General features: G+C 40.7%; 1 pseudogene; it reads right to left on the reverse strand.

Annotated features, from left to right (window-relative positions):
* Positions 1–84: 84 nt before the first annotated feature.
* Positions 85–9757, reverse strand: LOC117974403 (glyceraldehyde-3-phosphate dehydrogenase-like; annotated as a pseudogene).
* Positions 9758–9848: the final 91 nt, after the last annotated feature.

The raw sequence follows: 9848 nt of genomic DNA on the forward strand, positions 1-9848 counted from the left end.
TGCACTGCCCTTTGCCTCCATAATTCTGGTGAAGGAGAGGATTTGAGCCTTATGTATTATACTTACTGTAATCCTCAAGAAAGAAAAGGGGTTCCTAATTGGTTCTAAAGAGTTCTCACCCTCTTTGCCCATTAAAATCACCCAGGGAGTTTCTACAAAATTACAGGTACTTAGGCCTCATTTCAATTAAGTGCTCTCTACATTTAAAAGACAAACAGAAAAGCTCTCCAAGGTTAAGAAAATCTGTCGCTTAAACTAATCAAACCTCAAAAATTCCATGGCAATCAGGTACAGTTTCTTTAATTGGAATGTGGGCAGAGGCTCACTCACATCAAAGATAGAGATAGTTGAGCACGAAGGTTAACGACTATAGTCTCAGCACTCTGGGTGGCCGAGCAGGAGGATCACTTGAGCCTAGGATTTGAAGACCACCCTGGGCAACATAGGGAGACCCCATCTCTACAGAATTAAAAATTTGTTAAAAGTCTAGCCAGGCATGGTGGTGCATACCTGTGGTCCTAGACACTCCTGAGACTGAGGTAGGAGAATCTCTTGGGCTGGGAAGTTGAAGATCGCACCACTGCACAACAGTACTCTGGGTAACAGAGCAAGACCCTGCCTCATAAAAACAAACAAAAAAAGAAGGTTAGAGAAAAAAAAGTCTCTCTCTAAATGAATAGCTTCAGCATTGGCTTTTCCAATGTCTCTCTTGCTGCTTACCAAACTGTGTTCTCGATATAACAGCATGAGAGATTTTTTAAAGTAAACTCAAATCCTATGTCTCACCTATATAAAACCTTTCTGGGGCTTCCCATTCCATTTACTATAGACTCTAAACTGATCTCCAGCTCTCCCGGGCACCACATGATCTGCTCATCCTTCCAACTCGTGTCCTCATCACTCTCTCTTTTACTCACAGTGTCCCAGCCAGATTGGCCTCCCTTCAATTCCATAAACACGCAAGACTTTCTTGCCTCTGGATCTTCACATTTATCATTCCGTTTACATAAAACGATGTTCCTCATCTTCTAATGGTTGGCTCTCTATTGACATGTAGATCTCAGCTGAATTGTCATTGCCCTAATGAGTTGAAACATCCCTGACCATCCTCTCCCAAAAACAATCTGCTTCACTCGTCACATCACACTGTTTCTCCCCTCCTAGCTGTTACCACAACCTGCAACTAACTTATCAGTTGTCTATTTTGTTGTTTATCTGTACCTGCATAGGGACCTTAGACCGTCTTGCTTCCTGCTACATTCCCAAGAGCCTAGAATCATGTCCAATGTCATAGAGGGCCCCATAAATATTTATTAAATAACCGAAGGCAAAGCTGGATCAAAATACATCATCACATCTGGAGAATTATAGCAGTCAGAGAAGGAAAACAGTGAGTTAGGATGGAACCCAGCAGAATGGGTCACTACCTAAACCAACAGACCTGAAAAGTCTTCTATCATTCCTTGACTGGACACTTTCCTGCATGAACCCACGCCACAGTGCAGGTCCACTTTTGCCCAGATTAACCCACAGAGCCAAGGGCTGGGTCAAGGAAAAATTTGCATGGAAAACTCCAAAAGAGAAACAGTCCCATAGCAGTCTCCCTAGTAATAACTTTTCAGGCCTATTTGCTTAACCAAAATATACATATAGTGCCTTCACCACCCAAATATTTAGAAAGGGAAAATGAAGTATCGTCATATAGCTCTGCTTGCCTATAACTGCAATTCAGATCCCAAAATTAAAAAGAAGTGAACACCCAAACTTTCAAAACAGCAGTCCCTTTAAATAAAATAGTTCGGGCCGGGCACGGTGGCTCATACCTGTAATCCCAGCACTTTGGGAGGCCGAGGCGGGCAGATCACAAGGTCAGGAGATCGAGACCATCCTGTGAATGGTGAAAACCTGTCTCTACTAAAAATACAAAAAATTAGCCAGGCATGGTGGCGTGTGCCTGTAGTCCCAGCTACTCAGGAGACTGAGGTGGGAGAATGGCATGAACCCAGGAGGAGGAGCTTGCAGTGAGCTGAGATTGCGCCACTGCACTCCAGCCCAGGTGACAGAGTGGGACTCAGTCTCAAAAAAATAACAAAAATAAAATAAAATAAAAATAGTTCGTTAATTGTATGACTCAAAGAATTCCCATTGATTCTTCTCAGAACAAAAGATCTTAATGGGGCAGATCAGTAACGACTGAAACAGCCAGTGGATTATAATTTTTTGCACATACTGTCCAAAACTATGGAACTTTGCACTCTGGACAGAAGAGCTATACCTATAAAAATTTCCCAACAGAAATCATACTCTCTATCTATGAAACAGTGCAGCAAAGTTAAATCAGTTGAAAGGAAAAAAACCACGTGTCATTAGAATACTTGGAAGAATAGTGGATACTTTGGAGAATTGTGGTCATTGAAGAGAAGCACAGAAGGTTAAATCGGATGAAATTTTATTGGATTGGTAAAAAGAAAAGGGAAATTGACCATGCTCCCAGAGTGAGGCCTTAACTTTTTATTTAGGTGTCAAATTGGCTGCTGCACTGGTGGGCTGATAATTTGAGGCCAAGGAGGGGTCTTTAATCCAGCAGCAAGGATGGAGTGCTTGTGCTGAAAGTTTAGGGAAATACTAAGAAAGCACATGTCTAGGGGCGACTGTCTGGCTGACACAGCAGTCACAGTTGCATTGTGGAACAGGATGCCTAGATGACCACAGGCCTTGAAGGTTACTTTCAACACCCTGATTTGAGTGACTTGTAAAAAATGGAAGTGTCATGATTTAGTCTATTTGTGCTAGTACAACAAAATATATCAGATTAGAAAATGTACAAACAACAGAAACTTATTTCTCATGTTCCAGATGCCAGGAAGTGCATGATCAATGTGTCTGCAGGTTCCATGTCTGGTGGGAGCTCAGTGTCTCCTTCCAAGACAGCATCTTGTTGCTGCATTGCCTGTGTCCTCATGTGGCAGAAGAATGGAAAGGGTCAGCTAGTTTCCTCAAGTCCTTTTATGAGGTCACTAATCCCATTCACAAGGGCCCTGTCCTCATATACCAATCACTTCCTAAAGGCCCCAATTCTAAACACTATCACACTGGCAATTAAGTTTCAACATATGAATCTGGAAGGAACACATTCAGACCATACAATTTCACAAGATCAAGAAGGAATACAGGACAAAGGTGAATTTGGTATAGCCTAACTCATGCACTGCTGCAAGGGACTTTGGGAATATTTTTTACTTTGAGTCAGAGGGCAAAAACCAGAGACAAGAAAGAACAGAGGAGCAAAGGAAAGCCTAAAATATTCATTGTCATGACCTAGGATGTTATAGGATTTTATGGCACACAGACTGATGTCTATTCTGTGCAATTTACTGACCTCCAAGAAAAGTAGCAGAAAGAGAGTTTTCAGATAAGAGTTTCAGGGACCCTGGAAACAAGTTAATATTAACTAGCCCAGTTCTTTACCAGTAAATGAGAAAGGAGATATCTTTATTTTGGTCATATTGGATAGTTTTAGTAGATACTTGGAGACTTTCTCAATAAAGTACTACAGAGCTAAATGAATGACAGTGATTAATGTCTAAGAAATCGTCTCTTACTCAGGGGTCTTCAAGAACACGGCCTCAGACAGTGGGCAGACTCATGAGACAGCTGTCCCACCAGGCACATCCCATGGCAAAAGATCAAATCTAGGCAGACTTTGCTCTCCTCTGGCCTGTTCCCCAACCCTAATAGCCTTGTCATCCATCAAGAGTCAGAGCCTCATGGACAGTGGGACTTGGTATGCTTTCTTGAAGTGTACTCTCTGGAATTTCACTTCTAGATCATAGAACTGTTCTGTAGATACCACCTTTCTCAGCCCCCTTCTATTTGTGTTAAGTTTATAATTGTAGTCTCATGATTCTCCTCACATCAGAAAAAGATATGAACATTTTAGTGCTAAATTGTTCCTTGTGGATAAGTAAATAAATAAATAAATCCTTGAAGATAAGACTTGAAATCAGAGAAAACATAAGATCCAAACACCCAATCGTGGTCTTGTAAATCAATTTTTTTTCATGCTTTTATGCTGGTTAGTGATCAAGTTGCAAAATTTCCCAAAGTTGCCTTTATCACAGGCACTTCAATGCAAGCGTAGTGGCCAGCTTAAGGTCATCTCTTCAACCCTGAAATCACCAGCTGAAGACTTGTGGGAGTCAATAGAGATTGGTTTGGGGTAAGAGTAAAACAAATCACATGAGCATATGGTATTAAAGCAATTTGGTATACAGACAATGACATTAGCTTACTTTATAAGAAAATGTAGTAGAAGCTCTCTTTGTATGCATCTACCTGGTGATAACTGTGCTCCTGGACACAAATGTGTGTAATTTTTTAAGTTGCATCTGGCTCAGAGGGCTACATCAAAAATTCCAAGGGAAATGAGCAAGAATCTTATCAAGATACTACCAAAAGGCTGTTCTCCATTGCTTAGAAATATGGGAAAAGGAATGTCCACAGTAAACTGAAGAGATGCATACGAAATCTCAGAAGGAATCTCTTAACTCCTAAAAATGTCTTACACGTGGAATGCAATCTGATACAAATATAGGCAACAGACATGAACAGACACCCACCAAATAAGATATATAAATTACAAGAAAGCGTATGAAAAGATACTCAACATCATATGTCATTAGAGAATTGCAACCTAAAACAAAAATGAGATAACACTGCACACCCATTAGAATGGTGAAAATCCTTAACACTGACAATAACTAATGCTAGCAAGAATGTGAAGCATCAGGAATGCTCATCCATTGCTGGTGGGGATGCAAAATGGTACAGACACTTTGTAAGGCAGTTTGACAGTTTCTTATAAAACTAAACATATTCTTACCATATAATCCAGCAATTATGCTTCACTGTATTTACACAAATAAATTGGAAACTTACATCCACACAAAAACCTACTTCTAGGTTAGATCTTTATAGCAGTTTTATTCATGATTATCAAAACCTGAAAGCAGCCAATTTGTCCTTCAATAGTTCAATGGATAATGAAATATTATTCAGTGCTAAAATAAAAAAAAGTGCTATCAAGCCATGAAAAGACATGGAGGAAGCTTAAATGTATATTACTAAATGCAAGAAGTTGACATGAACAGGCTACATACAGTGTGATTCCAACTAGATGACATTCTCGAAAAGGCAAAACCTTGAAGACAGTAAAAAGATCAATAGCTGTCAGAGTCAGGGTGCACAGAGGGATTGACAGACAGAAGCAGATTTTTAGGGCAGATGACACTAAAATGGTGGTTATATATCAGAATACATTGGTCAAAACTAAGAATGTGCAAGACCAAGAGTAAACTGTGAACTTTGAGTGATAAAGATGTGTCAATGCAGATCAATGATTGTAATAAATGTACCATGTGGTGCAGGATGGTGATAGATGGGGAGTCTGTGTATGTGTGGGAGTGGGAGTATATGAGAACTGTCTGCACTTGCCCTCAACTTTGTTGTGAAGCTAAAACTATCATAGAAAATAAAGTCCATTTTAAAAACTAAATGAGATAACATACGTAAAGCACCTGATACATAGTAAAGGGCTTAATTAATACATTAGAGCTCATATGCAGAGCTTTCTTTGTGCAAGGAGATGTGCCATATGACATATTGGTCTGATTTCAACTGATTATTCCTTAAAATAAATACCTGGAGTGGACTCATATGGATGGGTCAAGTGTGTGAAAATTTAAAATATTTTGTCAGATACTCACCAGAAATTTGCATAAACTTACACTTCCACGGATAACACACCTGTCTCCCCACATCTTCACCAACACTTAGTAACTTCAGTGAATCTAATATTTGCTAAACCACTTGTGGTTTTCAAACTGAGTTTAATGAAGGGCTAATGTTCTTTGTAATGCAACAGAAATCCCCAAGAAAAGAAAGCAGCTTGTTAAAAATATGTCAGTCTACCTATTTTCTTCTTAAACGTTGGAGTTCCAAGAGCTCTTGACTTGACTGGCACAAAGTTCCAGTTTCATCTGAGGACTCAACTAGGGAAATATCTACTTTCAAGCTCACTTTCATAGTTGTTGGAAAATTCACTTCCTCGAAGCATATTGGACTGGGAACCTCAGTTCGCCTTTCACTGTTGGCTGCCCTCAGTTCATTACTATATTGTCCTGTCCAGCATGGCAGCTTGCTTCATCCAGCCCAATGAGAAAGAGGAAGTGTAAAACAAGATGGAAGTCACAATCTTTTCTAACCTAATCATGGAAGTAACATTCCATCATTTTTGTCCGATTATACTGATTAAAAGCAAGTTACTAGGTTCAGCACACACACAAGGGAATGAATACCAGGAAGCAGAGATCACTGGATTCAACTTAGAGGCTGGCTACCATACCATCATTGTCAGACTCCAGAGGAAATGGTTGAGTGACATCTATGTGATCTCCCCTAAAAATAACTGACAAACAGAATTCAGTAAGAAATAAAAAAGACATTTTGCTAAAGCCTCCTCCTTTCTCACTTTGAAGGTCTTGCCTGGAAAGACAGCCAAGTTGAGCTCATATAACCCAAAAGTTCTGGCCCTAGTTCTCCCTGTATGGTGGAGGGGATGGCCCATTGTTCTTTACTTCTGAAAACTGGCTCTTCAAGTACACTTCAAATACCTAGGATCCTACTCATATCCGTGCTATAGATGAGAAGAAAATTGCTTCTCCTTGGCAAACAGCTTTGGCCTGGGCAATGATTCCAGCCTCTCATTACTATGGGAAACTTTCTAGTATTTTCATTTTTGTGGTCACTGTTCTCTTCTATTTCCTTCTTTGTATTAGTCTACAAGCACCAACTTTCAAAAGCACTAAGACATTCTAGAGTCTTGATTGTTCACTCATCCTTCCATTTCTTTATTCAATAAGCATGTATTAAGTTCCTATGATGTGTCAGATGTTGTGCAAATTCTTATGGTAATAAAATGATGTATGAGACATAAACACTTTATTTAGTCAAACACTCAACAATGTTTGAACATTTGCTCTGTACAAGGTGCTAAGGATCAATAAAGGAGTAGTCCAGTTTAAGACAACACAACAAAAACAAACTCTTCACTCCACTGGCTGTAACACCTTTTTACTGAGATCTTCATGGCACAACTTCTTGAACAAGTGTTGTTTTTAAGAGTCGCTCTCTTCACATTTTTCTTCTATTCCTCAACACACAAATGAATTGTGTGTTGGACTTTCCAGTTGAACTTTCAACCCAACTATTTGTGGAAATTCCTCTTACCAAATTACTTACAATGTTGCCAAAATCAATAATCAATTATTTTCCTATTGCATTTGATGTGTCAGCAGCATCCAACATAGTGAACCAAACTCTTCTTGAAACACTTTCTTCAACTTGACTTTTACAAGGCCATCTCCTTGTAATTTTTCTCCCTCCTGCCACCAACTCCTACTCAGCATATTTAGCTGGCCCCTCCTTCTCTGTTCAACTTGTAAATATTGATATGTGTATTCCAGGATTCAGTCTGGAAACTTTCCCTATTATCCATGAATATTCTTATAACTTATTTCGTCTAGTCCTGTGCCTTTAAAACTTATTATATGCTACTCATGACCTCTCTAGGACTCAAGCACAAGGGGTGTAATTATCCTAAAATAAGCCAGGAGTTTAGTAAGCTGGCCAAGAAGAGGGATTTTCCTTTTCCCAGCATGAGAGACTGTGCCTAGTACAGCTCCCTGCAAAATGGGTGGCTTTCTCCCCTAAGAAAAGGGAAACCCTTTGCATGAGCCCCAAGGACTCTAGGTGCTAGGCAGGTGATTTTTCCCGACAATCTTGTGAACATCTGGAACCTAAATCTAGACTGTTTCACACCAACAGCCTGTGTGTTCCTCCACTGATAAAGCTGCATCCTTGTGCTCACATGATAAAAAATTATAACAAGGGAGATTATTGTTCCCACACTGGAATGCAGACTCCCATTGTGAGCCCAGCATTTCCTGACCATTTATGCATCAGTATTAAATAGGAGGATGGAGAAATCATGCTGTCTATTTTTTTGCTGATCAGTAATCTTTGTGAGCTTTCCTAATACCGCTTTTTTTTTTTTCTGAGCATAGACAGGGGACTTTATTGGTGGTACACGACAAGGTGGGGTTCCCTAGGCCCCTCCCTCTTCAGGGGGTCTGCATGGAAACTGCATGGAGGGGAGATTCTCAGTGTGGTGGGGGACTGAGTGTGGCAGGGACTCCCCAGCAGCTGAGGGCCTCTCTTTTCCTCTCATGCTCTCGCGGGGCTGGTGGCCCAGAGGTCTTACTCCTTGGAGGCTATGTGAGCCATGAGGTTCACCATCCTGTTGCTGTACCCAAATTCATTATCATATGAGAAATGACCACTTAACAAAGTGGTCACTGAGAGCAATGCCAGTCCCAGGATTGAAGGTGGAAGAGTGGGTGTCAATGGTTAAGCTGGAGGAGGCAACTTGGTTCTCAGTGTAGCACAGGATGCCCTTATGGGGGCCTTCTGATGCTGCTTCACCACCTGCTTGATGTTATCATATTTGGCATGCTTTTCCTGAGGGCAGGTCAGGTTCATGACCAACATGTTCGTGGTGGGGACCTGGAATGCCATGCTAGTGATCTTCCCATGCAGCTCATTGATATACTTGCCCACAGCCTTGAGAGTGCCAGTAGATGCAAGGATGATGTTCCTTTGAGCCCTGCAGCTGTCATGCCACAGTTTCACAGAGGGGCCGTCCACAGTCTTCTGGGTGGCAATCATAGCATTGACTGTGGTCATGAGTCCTTCCACTAAATCGGAGTTGTCATGGATGATCTTGGCCAGAGATGCTAAGCAGTTGGTGGTACAAGAAACACTGTTGATGATCTTGAGGCTGTTGTCATATTTCTCATGGTTCATACCCATCACAAACATGGGGCTGTCAGCAGAGGGGTTAGAGATGATGATCCATTTAACTGGCCCCTGCAAATGAGCCGCACACTTCTCCATGGTAGTGAAGACGACACTGGAGTCTATGATGTACTTGGTGCCAGAATTGCCCTATTTGATTTTGGTGGGATTTAGCTTTTGGAAGATGGTGGTGGGATTTCCATTGATGACAAGCTTCCTGTTCTCAGCCTTTACGGTGCCATGGAATTCACCATGGGTGGAATCATACTGGAATACGTAGACCATGTAGTATGGAATTTGTAGACTATGAAGGGGTCATTGATGGTGACAATATCCACTTTACCAGAGTTATAAGTAGCCTTGGTAACCAGGCACCCAATAGGGCCAAATCCATTGACTCTGGCCTTCACCTTTACCATGGTGTCTCAGGGATGCAGCTGGCGCTGCACAAGAAGATGCGGCTATCTGTCGAATGGGAGGAGCAGAAAGCTACAGCATATTATTTAACCCATAGTTATCATATTGAGAAATTCTTCACACACTCTGATGTCAATAGGTGGTGACTCGGGTGGACATCACTTGACATAGCAGGCTGACATTCCCTGAGTATGTGGACAATTCAGTTGTCTCAGTGTCACTTGTTTAAAAGACAATCTTTTTCCCTATTGAATTTACTATTGTCAAAATCAATTGGCCATATGAATTTAGGCCATTAACCCACACATAGGCAAAAGTTCCCTCAAAATAAAATAAAGGCCTAAATTTAAGGGCTAAACTACACACCTCTTAGAAGAAAACATAGATTATTATATTCATGATCTTGAATTAGGCAAAAACCCAACTTTTCCTGGTTAAAAAATAGTTGAAAAATGAAACAGGATCAAAACTAAAAATGTTGGCATTTAAAAGCCACCAATAAGAAAATGAAGAGATAA

This window comes from Pan paniscus, chromosome 1 (genome assembly GCF_029289425.2).
Source record: "Pan paniscus chromosome 1, NHGRI_mPanPan1-v2.0_pri, whole genome shotgun sequence".
Lineage (NCBI taxonomy): Eukaryota > Metazoa > Chordata > Mammalia > Primates > Hominidae > Pan > Pan paniscus.